We start from the raw sequence: 15926 nt of genomic DNA, 5'->3' as shown, positions 1-15926 counted from the left end.
GCGTTACCTATTCATACAGTAGTTTTATGAGGTGCACAATGTCCTATGCTATTTAACACTCAAGTTTCATATTGCTTGTCAATGACTTCATAAATGGCAACAAATTGGGCTTTAGCAGATTATTTTCAGTTGACTAACTGGTGGTTGAAGGAATTAATCACTTTTTTAGCTGACAGATTTCTCTTCTTTTAACATGGCAGGCAGGGAAGTATGGTGTGAAGCAGATATATTTATTAAACCATCTTTCAGTTCTGACAGTCAGGGAGGCAACAAAACATTCACACCTTAAGTTTTATCACCTGTCTTGCATAAAGTTGGTTTGTTCAAAATGGAGATGTGCTACTTTTGTTTTGGTTGATTTTGACACTTGCTTCCACACAAGCTTATTAAGGTACAACAGTCAGTGAGTGACAAGAAATAATACCCCTCTTCTCTTGATGTGTGGGTATGGTGCTCCTCCAAACTCATCCTTCAGCTTACGACAGCTGTTTTACCTGATGAAATTTTCTGTTTGCTTCCACGTGACTTGATAAGGCAACTGTTCCTACCTTGAACTCAATCAATGTTAATTGTCAAGCCTGACAAAATGATTTATCTTCCTGGGCTTCCAAAAACTATCCATTGGTTCCATCCAGTGAAAATACCATGAAAATGCCTTGGTTATGTTTTAAAAATTGTTGACTTATCATTCTGATGGCATGCAAGAATGAAGAGCACAATTTCAGACCTGGGCAATGCTCTACAAGGAGCGTTTTATGAATTTGTTTTCTAAATTGAAGTTGGCCATCTGGTTTGCTGATGTTGTGTAAACGATTCTTTTTTCTGTGCTTATCTGGAAAGGCGTTTCCCTTCTTTCATTGCTTAGGTATGAGCTTAAATAGTAGCACTCCAAGGCTACAGTAAAAAAGGTAAATATCACATATTGCACGGAATATCACTCGCAACAAGTAAATGTAAGCCGTGGTAGAGAAAATGCGACTAAAACAAATACGGCAGCACACGTTTTCGAACAGAAGGGTATGTGGAAGGTTACTGGTGTGGAAAAGACGTCAGTAACCACAGCGGCTTGCCCCCATGACACAGGTTCTACTCGCGGGGAAGCCGCAGACACAAGCTCCCGACTGCGCAGACTGACATTTCTCGAAGCCTCAACCCGTGCGGGGCCGCAAGGCGAGCGGGCACTGGCGGGGCGGGGGGCGGCGGGGAGCCCGCGCCCCGCTCGCAGCCCCCGGCGCCCCGCGCCTCCGGCGATGCCCATGCAGGAGCCGCTGCGCTCCGCGACGGCGGCGCTCGGCAGGACCGCCACGGCACTGCCACGGCTCTGCCACGGCTCTGGGGCGACTCTGGGGCGGCTCTGGCGCGGCTCTGGGGCGGCTCTGGCGCGGCTCTGGGGCGGCTCTGGCACGGCCATCGCATCGCACCGCCCCCGGCCACCGCCCCCGCCCCGCCGCCGCCCTGATTGGGCCCGCGGGGAGGCCCCTCCCGCCCGGCCCCGCCGCCGCCGCGCCGCGCCCGCTCCCCAAATACACCTTGGCGGCGCCGGGGAGCGGCAGCGGCGCCTGCCCAGAGCCCCTCGGCGGGGCTGCGGCCGCGGGCACCCCGCGCCATGGTGAGTGACGGAGGCAGGCAGGCAGGCAGGGAGGGAGTGAGCGGCGCCCGGGGCGCGGAGAGGGGCGGCGGGGACCCTGGACAGCGCTGGGACGGGGCGGCCGGCCGGGACCGCGGGGCGCGGCCGGGGCCGGGGCTCTCTCCGGCCGGGCGGTGATCGGTGCTGAGCCCCGGCAGCGGGCGGGGGGCGCGGGAAGCCCTTTCCCCTAAGCGCTCCGAGCCCCGTGTGTGCCGTGCCCCGAGCCAGACATGGGCGTGAGCGAAACAGAGATCGATTCGGGGCTGGAAGCGCTCTTGGAGCCCGCTGAGGGCTCCGGCCACGAGCGGTACTCCGGCGGCCTTTGTGCTTTGTGAGGCTTTCTAAGAATTCGCGAATTGCTGATGCTCGTCAAGCTAATTAAAGCCATTCAGGCTGATGTTACTGCGTTATGCTTAGGTAAGCTTTCTTACCCGGTTTTCAGAGCAATTTCTACCATTCCACCTCATGAATTAGACATCAGCCTGATATTTCATCACATACTTGCTGCTCTAACAATAACTTCATCTCTGCATCTGCTATTCCAATTATTTCTTTTTCCTAGGAAGAATAAATGAACCCCCAAACTGTGTTGCATTCATGATGATTAGCAGTTCTTCAGTCAATTTTCTCCCTCTTCTTTCCATTTCTTCAAGACTTTAGGCTCGTAATCCCTTTTCTGAGTGAATAGGTTTGAATCTGTGGCTAAGGCTTAGTGGGCATTAGTAGCCTACGTTTAGTATTCCCTTTATAAAATCATCACAACCTATAATCATGAGACACTTGAAAACTTTTTCTCTTGTATATAAAGGAGTGCTTTTATACATCTATTAAACATCTTGTATCATGTCTCAAGCTTGATCTAATGCTGATTCTAAAATGGCTTATTTTCAGAGCTGGTCACTTATTCTGGGGATGTAGTAAGATGGCTTTTTAAGTTCGAAGGATGATTTTACAGGGAAGAAGTCATAAGCAAGGATGCAGTGTGTCTGTAATGCTGTTTTTGGGCTTTTTTGGACTCCAGGTTACACTGTGCTGCATGTGGGTTGGTCTAAAGAGATGGTCAGACATTTGCTATTTGGAATACTAGTAGGAAAACCAAAATTTTTATTCACTCGGATTTTCCATTATTAAGTCTGAGAATACAGAGCTACAGAATAATGTAACAGAGGAATATTTTCATAACAAATATAAGAGTTTAGTTATATTTGTATGAATAGAACAAAGTGCTTTACTTATTTGGAAGTGGTCTAATCTTAGAATTTTTCCAAAGACAGAACACCCAGTGGAGCCACTCCCTTTTCTTGTAGTTAGAATTAAGATGATTTGTTTCCAAACTACAAAAAGTAGTCATAAGGAAACACACACGTTAAATCATATAATTGGGTCTACTACTTTTCTAGGGTCAGGAACAAAAGGTGGTGACAGGCTGTACTGGGAAGAGATTCCTGTAACAGACCGTTTTACATAATTAATCAGAGAAGATAAGCAATTCAGGCATCCAGAGAATGTGTGCAAATGTGTTACAAATGTTCTCTTTGGAGGGAAGAGAATTGTAGAGAAGTTTCTTGCTTGGATTGTGTTGCTCTGGGGTGCTACATATGGCCATACGTTCTGATGACTGTTCTCTTTGCTTTGCCAGTAGCAAGAACCTTAAATGAACCAGGTGATTGTAAGGACGCACAAGGAGTACTGTAGCAGTGAAAAAAAAAAAAAAAAGCATTTGCTGAAATCATGCTTATCCAAAGCAGGCAGGAAAAGTATGGAAGGAGAGAGAAGGAAAGCACATATTCAGATTTCCTGTTTGTACTTCCTTTTTCTGGGGAAATATGTACCTTGCAGCTATTATGAATCATGACAATGCTGGATCATGAGGCAAACATTGGAGGAGAAGGTAAGGAATTTAGTTCTACAGTGGTTTTTTTTTACCATTTTTGACACCAGTAAAATGTCTCACCGAGGTCTTGCTGTCCTCTCTTCCACTGGTTCACTTGCTGAGTACTCACTTAAATGAATCAAATTTTTAAATAGAACACTAAAATTGAGAAGTCAAGGTCCATAAAAGTAAGTACTCAAGTTGAGTATATTTGTCTTATTGGGATTAATGCTTTCTTTAAAAAAAATCTGTCCTTAGCCTTCTATGACAGTTTGTTTCAAAACAGATCCCTTAGTGAAATCAAAACATAAGTAAGAGTTGATAATAAAATCTAATATGCCAAATATCAGTAGCAGTCAAAACCTGGTTATGTCATGCCATAAAAGATAAAATATCAGTGCTATTATGAGTATGAATGCCATCTGTTTAAAATTCTAAAAAAAAACCCAAACCACCAAGACTCAAAATAAGTAATCCAAGAAGCCAAGATAGAATCTGTAGCAAACACAACTATTTTCCTTTTAACTGAAATGAGTTGTTAACAAAAAATCCTGTAAATAGTATTGTACTTTAAAAAATCCCCAAAAACTAAAAACCAAGAACCTCAGTAATCTAAGCAAGCATATGCTACGTTCAAAATTATCTGCAAGGAAATATGTGTAAGGAGGTACTGGCTGTATTTTCTATCTACTTTGTAGACTAGCAACAGGTTTTAAATATTTTTAATGAAACCTTAATCATTTAAAAAAAGTTCTGTATAGGTAAAAAAAATCTTATTTTAAAAAAGTCTTGGAAAATACAGGACATGATTTAAAGTATTTTGTTGTAATGTTATTTAGAAATCATTACATTTCAGATTGCACATTTTATTAAAAATGAAATTTGGGCCATTGGAAAGCTGCAATTAGAGTTTCTTTGTTGGGATTCCTTGCACTTTTTGTACTATTTACTGTTTAAAGACCTTTATTGTCTATGTGTCTTAAAATTTACTGTATTTATGTAGATGTTTGCCATTGCAATTAAGATTTTTAGCATTTGAAATTAAATTAGGGTCAAATCTCATATTTGACATTACTTTGAATATTCTTTCTAGCATGTCTTCACCATTTGAGATGTGGCTGTATGATGTTTGTATATTGTATGGCTCTATGTATGATGTATATTCAGTGTGTCTTCCATGAATAGTTGTATGACAAGTAGAGATTCAAGTTTATCATTAAACATGTTATATTTTTAAGTCAGTTCAAGGCATCGGTTTTCATTCAACAAAACAACACTGTTCAGGGCAAAATGTTAGTATCTATTTAGTTTTAAAATTACAATAGGATTTAAGCATGTGCTTAAATTGACTAAGGCTTCTAGCTATGGTATAAACAACAAATTAATTTTTACTAATAAAGGCAGCAAAATTTGCTAGACAAAGCAGATTTTGTATAAGGTTTTTGTTTATAGATTCACATGCTTTGAGACAACTGAAAAAACATGTTAATATCTATAGTTAAGCCTTTTACTTGTGCCATAGGTACTGGCTGCAGCTCATTTGGTGATATGCTGTTCCATTTTTTTGGTTGTCCTAATCGGGTGATGGCAGTTGTAGGAGATTGCTAGGAAGTGGCTCACCACACAGGATATTTATTTTTGTAGATGTGGTGTCGAGAGCAAGCTGACATCTACTCCCTTCTAGTAGGAGTGCACATTTCACTTTTCTGCTGCTTCATGACCTAAGCCAGAGCAAATATGATCCCTACAGATTAATTTACTTCACCACAGAGAGGCCTCACCATGTCCTGTTCATTGATTCAGACCCCAGGCACCTCTATGAGCTTCAGGGCCTCCACAGCCTTCAGTCTTTAGGAGAATCCCACCCTATCAGGACATAATATTTTGTGATATTCACTTCCACTGGTTTTTCATTCATCTTTCCTATTATATGATAGTTTTGTTAAATGGAATAGACGCCCTTGCTAAGAATATTACTGCTTTCAAATTTAATAGAGATTAATTGTATTTAAGTGGCATTCTCATTTGACTCAAATGCCCCTTCCACGGTTCAGACCTTTAGTGCTACTTTTAAGCACTCTTTCAGCTGCTTGAACTTGGCAGTATTGTGGTACACATTATTCTTGATTTTACTGCTCCGACTCTTTACATTAGTTCCTTTGTATTACTTAAAGTCAGTTTGTGAATTGATTTTCTTCTTGCATATTCACTATTCACACTTGAAGTAGCTGTTCCAAGAGAATGGTGCCCTGCTATCAGAAGCATTCAAATGAACCCCCTTGTGCAAGTCAACCCCAGGAGGGTAATTCCTTTCAGGGAGGGCACTAAGCCCAGATGATAACCAAGCTGTGACCTTATGTGTTATTTCTGAGAGAGTATTTCTTTCATGAGGGCCCCTGTCTCTACTTCCTATGCATATGTATCTGTCTGTGAACAGTATGCTGTGCTGTCCCTGCTTGAGTGACAAGGCCACTTTTTCTCTGCCATAAGGCAAGGGGAGAAATGCCTGGAGACTTGCACTCCTGTGGGAGGCTGTGGGCCATGGAGCTGTCTGGAACCCTCCCTTGGGATGGTTTGGCTATGCCTTGCACTTCACGCATGGCTATGCCCATTGACTGTTTCAGCCAAGTCCATATAGAAAATAGGTCAGCCATGCAGAGGCTCAGGCAGAAAGCTTTAATGTGCAGTTGTAATCTAGAAACAGGACGTGTGTATCATCTTGGAGGAGACTGCAACCACTTCCAAAGATGTTAGCAAGCATCATGGAATCTAGTCCTTGGACAGCTATTTGTATTAGAGAGCTGCAGGGAATATCCCATGCAAGTCATCCAATTGCCTCTCTGTGAATGAAGTTAAAACTTCTTTTTAGAAGGCTGCATGCTAAAATTCTTTGATTATTTTCCCCTTCATAAATGGAAATTGGAAGAAGCATACATTTATGAGGTGAATCTGTTCCTCAACCCAGTTCTGAGTTATTCAGAACAAAAATACATCATGCTTTTGGGGAAAATGTATTTTGGGGAATCCTCATGGTGGAATTCTTGAATGTCACCGATTCCAGAGAGTGCAGTAAAACTTGTGGTTTCTGCATACAATAGTTGCTGCTAAACTCTCCACTTTTAATAAATAATAGCACAGAAACAAGTTTCTCAGTAGTATATTAGACAGGTGTGTTGTGCAGTAATGACTGCCTTTCTAGTGCTGACCAAAGTAAATGTGTGTTTAATTTCATTTTAACCTTGCATTTCACTTGGCACTTGATACAGATGCAGACTGGCAAAAATTGTTCAGGGAAAGCTGATTGCCCTCCTCGGCAAATGCAGAAACTCTTCACACACAAAAGAGCATTAGTAAAAGCCTGAATACAGAGGAACACCTCAGCAATATTTCTGGTTTGTTATTGGGAAAATTTGGGATTTTATGTTTGCTCATAATGATTTCTATGATTTGAAAACACAAGACAATATATTCAGGTGCTGCCTTCTGGTTAATAGGGAGGGGCGTCTGCTTACATGAATAGCTCTGTTTCTCCCTAGTCCTGACTGCTGGCATCCAGGACCCTAAAATACTCATTGCAGTTCCTGTTTTAAATAGAACTGCTAAAAATGGCAAAATTTCCATGTCTTCAGAGAAAGCACGCATCAATCTAACTTTAAATCTCCTTTTTTGTTGTTTTTGCCAAAATGGTGTTCATAGCTGTCTCTTGTCACTTTGCACTGGCAAGCTGGAAGTGCAAAACCATTTGCCTTCATGATGAGAAAAATCTTTGGCAGACAGGTAAATTTCTGAAATTTTAATGAAAATGGAGCCATTAGTCCATAGAACTCACAAGGCATATTTGGAGGTAGGATTTTAGAATTTCCCCATGGGAAGCATTGGTATGAAGGGAGAGAGTCTTGTGGCTTAAGTAACTTAGCAAGGCTTTTGGTCAATGAGGAGCTGATTTTTTTTTCTCAAAAATTGTGACAGAAATAATTACAATTAATTATAGATTGAATTAAATGCTTATTTTTATACAGTTTAATTTCCCGAACAAGTTGCATGATATTAAAAACCAGCCAAGGGGAAATGCATTTCTTTTAAGGAATTATGAACCCTTCAGAAATAACAGAGTGACATTTAACCTGCTGTGTGTTAACCATGAAGATTTAGTGTGAGGATACCTTCTTTGTTCTGCTTGTATATTTAGCACCTGCATCCTTTTATGAATCCTATCTGCAAAATCTATTAGAATTTTACTGTGTAAAGTGTTATCATTCCATTGTTTTTTTTTAAATCTGGCTGCCAATTTTTATAAGGTCAAACATGACTTTTCTAAACCACTCAGATCTACTAAACTGCCTAACAAACGTGTGCAATCTCTTAACTTGTGCTAAGACATCTGGATTCACTTCTTAGCTCGGCTGCTGTCTTGCTTTTATGATCTCCAGCATGCCTTATTTCCCCACTTATAAAGGAGACACTGTTGTGCTCCTTTCATATCCCGTTTTTCTGTCTTAGCTGTTCAGAGGGCAAACCCTTCAGGTCAGACATCATCTTTTGCTGTGTATTTCTGTATGGCCCTGCTCTTAATTGGAGCCTTCTGGGTTAAAATAAGCAAGTTATAGGCCTACCAACAGCAACAGAGAGAGAGAGAGAGCGAGCAGAATGCAGGGTATCAGTGGCACTATTTCTCTGCTAAGTAACCTGCCCAAGGATGACCTCACAAAAGGTTAAATACCAGTATTTAAGTGTAAACAAAAGTTCTGCAAGTATTTTCACAAGAAGTGATCTTGCTGACTAAATAGTGAGACCTTCATGAATGTTGGAAGGTAATGAAATATTTCCCTTTGCAGACAAAAACATCTGGTTGTGTGGTGGCAATGAAATAACACAGAGGAGACCAGTCTCCATCTCAAGTTAGGCACAGTTTGGAAAACCTTGTTATGTGCTCACGAGGCTGAGACCACATTTGTACTGAAAATCTGCTGCTGTTTTGAAAATTAGTATCAGGTTCACACTTAGCCCTGTATGTCACATGCTCCAGATCTGTGGGAGAGGCAGCATGATTGTCAACTCTGTGTGGAAAAAGTAATTGACCATGATAATAGTAAATTTTAGAATCAACAGAGTCATGGCTAGTCACAGTTTAAAGTGTGCAGCTATAACATGCATGAGATAGGGGTTGGGGGGGGGTGCCATGTCGTTGGCTATTCTCATAGCAGATTAGAGACTGGCACTTAGAAATGTCAGTAAAAACTGGTTTTATGGTTGCTTAATATATGAAATGTGGTTTCATGATATCTTCCTTTGAGTTTCTCTTTGAAAATTATTTGCACTTCTAAGTCATAGTAAGTTCTAAGCAAAAATGGGTTCAAACGATAGAGGGGAATTAAAAGGAAAAGGTGTATTTTCAAATAGGTTTTGAAACAGTGAAAAGCAAGGACTGCTAATAGGATACAGGGTTATGATTTACCCATAGCAAAAACTGAAACAGAACATCTATCCCTGCCTGTGTTGTGGGCAAAATTTTGTTAGCAGTAAATTGGTATATGGAAAAATAAGATGATAAACTGAAATAAGAGAGTGGTAGTGGCAGAAAAGCATCTAACGAAGTTAATGTGTTAAAAAAATAGTTAGATTATATTGCCACTGTTGAAAGTTATATTGTAATGCTGGAATAAATTTGCCAAAAAAGGCAGTTATATGGGTTTATATGACAAATACTCAAAGTTTTCTTTCCCAACTGTTACACTATAGTAAAAGAAAACACTCATGATCTTTAGTAAAATATTAGTAAATGCATTTCAATCTTTAAACTTAGGTTTGGCACTCTGTCTTTTAGCAAAGAAGCTGCATTACGTAGGAATGCAATCCTAACGTCAGTTTAACATAGTATGGGCATCGTGGGATTTAGATGCCTGTTATAAACAGAGTTGAAAACCCAGAGCAAAGGTTTACAACATGAATGTGCTTCAAAGACACTTGTGATACTGTGAGAATTTAATTTCTCCATTGTCACAAGATACATGTAAAGTTAGTACTTGTGTCTCATTAAAGCTTGTCAGGTACAAGTATTTAAAATAAATGTTTTGTATTTTCCACACCACCGAAAATGTAAGCAGAAATGTCAAATATTTCTGACCCCATATAAAGGAACATTATACGCAGTGCAGCAGACTTTCTTTCCTCCCTGTGTTATTTTTACCTGTTGAGAATGAACTCTGCAAGATTCGTGGTGCTTCAAAATGCTCTAGAATGCCAAAACGCTTAAAAAATTTGTCTTCATCTTGGCAGGAAATTCCTTGTGAAGGAGATACTACCTTTCTTTATCCTTAAACTTAAGTCTCTGGTTTGCATCCTCCAGGAAGTTGTGCATCTCATTCCCTCCCTCTGCCCAGCTATTCTCTTGGCTTCTCAGCCTTTACTCCCTCGGAAAAGGGGGAACCTGCTATGTAGTATCCTCTTTCTGTGCACGTAAACAAGTGCAGAGGTGAAACCCATTATTTGTTACATGATTTCTTTTTTCAAGGGTCCGGTGAACAATAATTTTAACTGTCCAGGCAAAGGAGCATATCTCTTCAAGATAATATTCAAATAACATTCAAAACCTATTTGATGTACTCCTCTGAGTACATATGCACTTGATATGGCCAGAATTTGATTTTGGTTCATTTTTAGGTTTTCTGCCACAGTTCACTGGCCAGTTGCTCTGCTCTTTCACCTCTGAAACAACTGAACTGTGTTCTTTGCTGCTTGAAGCTGTTATTCACAGAGCTAGTATGCAACACAGCAAGTTGGAGACATCCTGTTATATGGCTCCATTTTTGAAATGAACATAATTTCTTAATATAATGAAAGAAAACAGGTGCTCAGTGGTGGATTTCCATTTTACAAATTTAAAAAACAGCACATACAGAATTCGTATGTTATTCATTAACATTTTGGTGGGAAATTGTACTTGAAGGACCTTTGGTGTGGTACAGCCCCTGCACTTCAAGTGAGCCTTAGGTCTCTGGGTAGCTGAAGTGTTGAGACAAAAATGTTTATCAATAATATTTGATTTTAGTTTGGGTTCTCAACAACGTAATCTGAGATGACTCTGTTGCTACTTTTCTTTGGCTGTTGCTCCTGTTTGGGAGCTCCTCCAGACCAAGATGCTCAGCTGTGTTCTGTGCTCATTTTGCCTGGGGACTGAAGCCCAAAGCCTACCAGCACTGAATCATAAATTCCACACCTTGAACTAAGAACTGGATGCCCGTACAGTTCCTTACCTTCTGGGGTGGCAGCAGGAGAAAGGTCTGCTTGTGTTTATGGGTGATTGCTGGCACCTGTGCACTTCCATGCTGCCTCACTGGAATGCAGGTCAGGGCCTTGAAGGAAGCCAGGTAAGTCATGTTTCTGTCCTGGGATCTCAGATACATGTGCAGCATGAACTGGTATTTCAGAAGGCCTGATGGAGAGAGAATAGAGGTTCCTTATAGACATATTATAATAGACAAGTGAAATAAAATGTAAAATTATGAAATGAAAATTTAAATCAGTAACAATGGACATCTAGCCTTTATGTTCCAAATCAATGCCATTTAAAACAAAATACTAGAAAATAACATAGGAAGTTTTTACTTCTTTATTAACACAGGGCAGCCTCATTAAACAATGCTGCAAAACAAGGTATGTCGTTCCCAGCCTCCCAATAGGTGCTAGTGCAGCAAACCAGTGAAACTAGAAATTGAATCTTGATGGCCAAGTCAAAGTAGTGAACACGTGTCCTTCCTTAATTGTGCATCAGAGAGTAATACATAACCAGGAGAGTTGGTTGAAACACAGAAAAAGCAAACAAAAAAATTCTCCTAAAATCTAAAATACTGCTGGAAAGCTTCATGAAATTAGCATGTCAACATGTTCTATAGGCTATACTGACAGATTATGGAAAATTTATTTGCATAAGAACCTACCAAACTTCAGTGGATTTTTAGTAGAGAGAAAGCACTTTATCAGTAAGAAAAGTGACCATTACATCACAAATAGTTTTGCTCTATTGGCCGTGTTTTCCTTATTTCTTACAGATTTTTTGGTCTTCATGTGCTTTTATAGGTTTTCTTCTGTTCTTTCCTCCTTGATCCTTTATTCTGTCTGTATCTCCCTTTGTTTTATCTTTCACATAATACAGAACAGCACATACTGCAAAATAAATTAGAAAAAATAGGAAAACTGAAATCTGAGAAACGGAGACAAGCTCTGATCTTTCAGACTTCAGTAAGAATACTCTGATGTTGACATTGTTGCAGCCAGTGCAGTTATACAGGTTGTGAAATGAAGAAATATGGGTGATTCTAGGTACCCTGCCTAGAATAACTCCAGGAAGATTACCCTGTGGTTCATGCAATGCACAATGTCTGTATTTACCCAATGAGAGAAAGACCTGAGGACCTTGCACAAAAAGCCACAAAAAAGCACCAGAAGAATTATGGTTAAAATTCATTTAATTTGCCTCAATAATTAAACCCTGAATTTGTACCTTGAATTAGAGGCTGGCGATTGATACATCTGATCAAAGTTTCTGAATTGTTCTTTGTTAACCTTTTCTTGGATTTCCATTCTTCAGTATCTCTTAATCTGTTGAATCTCTGTTCATCTGAAACACCTGCCACGGAAATTGGTGAATTTCAGTGGAATTTGCAAGCATTGCAAGCTAAGCATCTATTTCTGTGCCAGTCTGTAAAACCAGCACTTCGGCACAAAAATATCCAAAACTGAAATGGAGTTTCAAAAAACTGGATGGTATTATTTTTGTTCTATTTGAATATTCAACTTTGGTATTGTTACAAGAGGCTGCAATTCAACACTAATGTACTTGAATCTGTATAATGCGTAGCTTGAAATATGCTCTTTCTAAATGTATCAGTTGTAACTGGGGGAGCAGCACTGACTAAGGCTTCTTCTATTTGACATGTTTTAGCTATAAAGATGTGTCTTTTTTTATTGTTTATTACTAGTGAGGGTTTGAATATGTAGCATTATAAATATTTTCTTTTCCTTGGTGTCATGATCAATACCTCAATGATTCTCTGATTTTCACTGTGTCTATTATTAAAACAGAAAGCTACATTTTAATGACTTGAGAAGTTTCTTTACAAAGGAGCTCACATTTCTACATCTTAATAGCCTTGCTATAATTTAGATATGTCAAAGCTGAATTTTCCTAAATATTTTCAGCTTACTTTTCCATAGGGCCACATTATCCCCTCACTCTTTACCTCAAGCTGCCGCCAGGGCCAAGGGGAAGATATTACAGAATACGTGGTGAACATGGCAGTTCTTTCTGAGTTAATCTTGCATTCTTTCTCCCTGCTGCTCTCATTTACATGTGCTGACTTTTCCTGTGCAAAACTAATCTGAAAAACACTCTGTGCAATTTGATTTCATTCACATGCTTAAAAGAAGTGTTGAATAAATGGAACGGAAAGATTTGAAAGAGCAATAGCTGTGGTAACTTCAGCAATTGCACTGGAGACAATAACAAGCATCTCAGATTGAACGTTCAACAGGAAGCCAAAATATGATTCTGGATTTTTTTAACCTTTAGATTTGTTACACATGTGGTATACACTAATGACAGGCTAATGTTAGGCATTAAGTGCTTATTTGTTGTGATTAACAAGATTAATTTCTCTTAATACCATACGTGCAAGCTCAATATTTCACAAGAGCTCTCATCTTTACTTAGCTTCATCATTTTAGTGAAAAAGGAAACCTGTGTTTTTAAGGACAATATAAATTCATATATTTACCTAGCTTTCCCTGCTTTAAATTCATATCTGCTGTATTTTGCAGAAGAGTATTAGAAAGCACCTAAACAAGATACTCAAATTGGTATTGTAATGTATTCCTAGAGCATTCAGTCTCTCTGGATGTGCTGACAATCTTTTCAAAGGTAAGATGCACTGCTTTTGTGTACTCAAATCTTTTTTACAAGAGCAGATTTTGAAAGAGGTGGGCTATGAATAACTATATGTGCCTGTACCATTGTGTGCAAAATGACAGGCCAATCAGTGAAATAAAAAGGAAGGTGCTAATTTACAGTGCACATGGGCTAAATCAGCAATTCCAATTATTTTTAAACGTGTTTTGTAGCAGAAACCATATGTAGGTATTTAATCAAAAAGGAAGGTGCCTCTTGGTCCTGCTCTGCAAATACCATGGAAGAGAACAATTGGGAAAGTAGCTGATTTCTCTGCTTCTTCAGAGCTGCTTTTTTTTTTTAACAGGGACCTACCTAAAGCAGAATCAGTATCTGTATGATGGCTATGAAAACACCCCTTCAGCCATCTATTTGGGTTGATTTCACATCTTCAATCAACATGTTTTTGCAGAAAAATACAAGGACATAACCTCAATGCTGCAGGACAAACCATTTTTACTAATTAGAAGTTCCTGTTATTACATTGCATATTTTTTAACCTTTCTGTTATCTCAAATGACCTCAGTTCTGTGATTATTGCATCTGCACACTTAGCTGCAAAAACCCAACATTTAAAAGCCAAGGTCATATTTTGGTTCAAAAATAAGAAAACATGCAAATCAGTATTTCAGTGACAGCAGTGACAGACCTTTTAGGATTAATCCTTTTCCTCCTATATCCAGAAACCTGCTGTTGACTTCAACAGGAGCTGGCATGAGTGCTTAGTTATGAATAAATATGAAAGGTAATTGTCAGTGATTTTCAGCATGAAAATGATTTTGTAGACATTGGAAACAGAAGTGACAGGTGGCAAATACCCAGTCAGAGAACTCTGCAACTGAAATCTGCTAATAAAACACTTCTTTCTACAGACCTAGTTTTCAGACACTTCTCTAAGATCTGTGGAGTCCATGGAAACTTTTAGTACTTTTATTTATAATACTTTTAGTAATTTTATTTATAGAACTTACTGTTCATTATAATTTAAAGCTATGAACACAAAGGGAATATTTAACTATATGCACTGTCTTTAGACACTACAATCAATGTCTTATATTGCTCTACCATGCTCCAATGTATTTGGGAAGATAATATTTATGCAATCCTGTGTGTCAGTTGCGTAAACGGCTACATCAACTTCAGCAAGAATACCTGCAGTTACAAATCTCAGCAAGATAAGTGTCTTTCAAGAAGTAGGGGAAATTTTTTATTACTCTGAAAGATGCTTCACAGTTAATCCAGACCATGATACTCAAATGAGAAGTTACTTCATGCATTAGAAATTTGGAGTTGTTAAACAGTTTGTTGTTTCATTTATTAAATAAAAGAGATGCAGCAATGCTGGCTAGGTCATGAATGCTAGCTAAAGATTTCACTAGTGGTATGGGATAAAAGGTTACTAGATTTCACTTTTATCACAAAATAATTACTATTATTTTTTAGTTTATTTGCTCCTTAAAAGCATTTTTGATCTATGAAATAAACAAAAATCAGATTTTGCAGACATGTAAAGTTAAAGGTCAAGCTAAATGAGTAACGTGCTATGCATTGCTAAATTTGAGAGACTGAGCTGTAAGTAGGTATTTGGAAGGAATCAGTAAGCACAACAATTAACGATGACTTCATGTTCTAGACCGTCAGTGCTTCTCCTTTTGTGGATTCTAATTAAATTCCACTGGCTATGGGCAACACTTTGATCTTTACATTTAACTCCTGCAGACTGTCACGACCACTGCATGTCCTCAGGATGAGTTTTAATTCTTGAAAAAAGACATAAATTTATTTTTCATAGCTTTTCTCTTACAAGTTTTATGGAAGTATTGTACTTTCAGGGACTGCAAATGTAGATTATGCTATATTTAAAAATACATTCCTTCAAAGTGTAAGAATAATTTCCAGATGCTTTGGATTGCTTGCCTTCACTGCAGCAGCTCCTCTCCTTCAAATGCTTCCTCATCTGGGCACCCAGATCACTCGAGGTCTCATCAGTTATGTCAGTTCCATATTGGGATTTCTCAAAAAAGCAAAAACAAATTGAAGCTCAAAACCTGAATAATGCATCATGGTTACATACAGCAGGTTTCTAGTTATTGTTGAGGTATCTTTATCTCTGCCTCAGTAAAAATGGCCGTGAGCAGTGCAGCTCCAGCGCTCCTGCAGTGCAAGGGGGCTGTGGCTCTCGGGGTATCTCCATCGGGAGTTGCTCAGCTGGGGTTCCAGCCATGCTGCGGGCCAGGGGGTGCGGATGTGCCACAGTTGAGAGCTGCCTTCTCATCCTGAGTGTGTGATGGAGGGAGCAGAGGTGCTGTGAGCCTGCCTGCTGGGCTTGCTAGGGAGTGTTTTCACAGAGGTTTTGACTCACAGGAAAATAAGATTTTTCCCACGCTGCCTTCTCAGCATGCCTCCCTGTTATTTGGTCCTAGCATAGGAAAATATTTACCCTATGAAAGTACTTAATGTGATACTTAAAATGGCAAATATGT

At 39.4% G+C, this 15926-nt stretch overlaps 1 protein-coding gene across 1 annotated transcript in view; it reads left to right on the top strand.

The window, feature by feature from the left end:
• Nucleotides 1–1469: 1469 nt before the first annotated feature.
• Nucleotides 1470–15926, top strand: part of GUCY1A1 (guanylate cyclase 1 soluble subunit alpha 1) — a 35458-nt gene continuing 21001 nt past the window's right edge. The window contains exon 1 of the mRNA XM_068187217.1: nt 1470–1609. The gene's annotated coding sequence lies outside the window, so the exon portion shown is untranslated. The remainder of the gene's footprint in view (nt 1610–15926) is intronic.

This window comes from Anomalospiza imberbis, chromosome 4, assembly GCF_031753505.1.
Source record: "Anomalospiza imberbis isolate Cuckoo-Finch-1a 21T00152 chromosome 4, ASM3175350v1, whole genome shotgun sequence".
Taxonomy (NCBI): Eukaryota; Metazoa; Chordata; class Aves; order Passeriformes; family Viduidae; genus Anomalospiza; species Anomalospiza imberbis.
Note: the sequence above shows the minus strand (reverse complement) of the source record. Positions and strands in the feature narration are given on the sequence as shown.